This window comes from Asparagus officinalis, chromosome 9 (genome assembly GCF_001876935.1).
Source record: "Asparagus officinalis chromosome 9, Aspof.V1, whole genome shotgun sequence".
Classification (NCBI taxonomy): domain Eukaryota; kingdom Viridiplantae; phylum Streptophyta; class Magnoliopsida; order Asparagales; family Asparagaceae; genus Asparagus; species Asparagus officinalis.
This window is the reverse complement of record NC_033802.1, coordinates 18,222,855-18,224,058: the sequence shown is the minus strand read 5'-3', so window position 1 is coordinate 18,224,058 and position 1,204 is coordinate 18,222,855.

The window sequence follows — 1,204 nt, the reverse complement described above, 5'->3', positions numbered from 1 at the left end:
GTCAATGCGTAACCCTAGGTCAACGCCGGTCAACGCGTTGCGACAAAAAGTCAACACACGGTGATCCGAAACCCTAAGTCAACACAATGTGACGGAGGTAGTTCAAGGTCAACTCAATGACACGAGCCAAACTCAATTCATCAGCTGCAGACTCAAGACTCCGACGATGGCCAAGCGATAAACGCAGTGCCGAAAGAACTTCGGCTATTCGTCAAAGCATCGAATAGACCGAAAATCAAAGGAGCCAAGAGTTGAAGATAACTACAGGTCCTTACGCCGACTGAAGGCTAGACCAATCACATCCAAAGTATTCCAGCCTCTTCTATAAAAGAAACGAGTCCGGAACGCTTTGGAGAGGGTATCTGTAGGCATCGAAAATTGCCTATAGGTCTCCATGAACGGTTCAGTGTTAAAGAGTGACGATGAACGTCACTATCCGATCCACAGGAGTCTAATTGACGTCGACAAACGATTGAAGTGAATCGACGAACTACGTGAGCTGATAGGATTTCGGAACAACGAAGACCCGGGCCAATCGGAAACCCGGCAATGGTCACAAAAAGGACAATGCCCCTCATGCCTCGATCACTCTACAGATAGTCCAACCACCAGAGCGGATCGAACTCTTCGTCAAGCATCCAACGCACTTGGAATCACTCAAATCCGAGTTCGGACGAAGAAGTTACGGGGAAAAACAATCAACGGAGCGTCTCAGGCTAAGTTGGGACACCCGGGGTGTCTCGGGAAAGTCGAAACACCCCAGGGGTGTCTAGGAAAAGCCTAGACACCCCAAGGGTGTCTCGGCCAATCCGAGACACCCAGGGGTGTCTAGGCCCCCTAGATGCTCCCCATGGCCTATAAATAGCCACCCATTGCCTCATTTTTCTAGATCTGGATTTTTGGAGAAGATTGGCGAGAGGAGAGGTCTTCATCAGATTCTTCATCACCCGTCCCCCCTTTTCCTTAGTATTACCCTTCGCCGGTAATCACTAAGAAGAGCAGATATCTCGTTTTAGCCGAGATAGACGCTTCAAGCTTCTAGATCTCACGCGGATCGACGAAGCTCTGTCCGATTTTTTCAGAACAGATCGGAGTGCCAGGTAGTCCACGGATATTGACGTCCCCGTCACAGGCAAAAGACCCATGCAAGCAAGAGACGATAAACGGATCTTGCGTTTGTTTTGAAGAGAGTTGTAATTTTTGT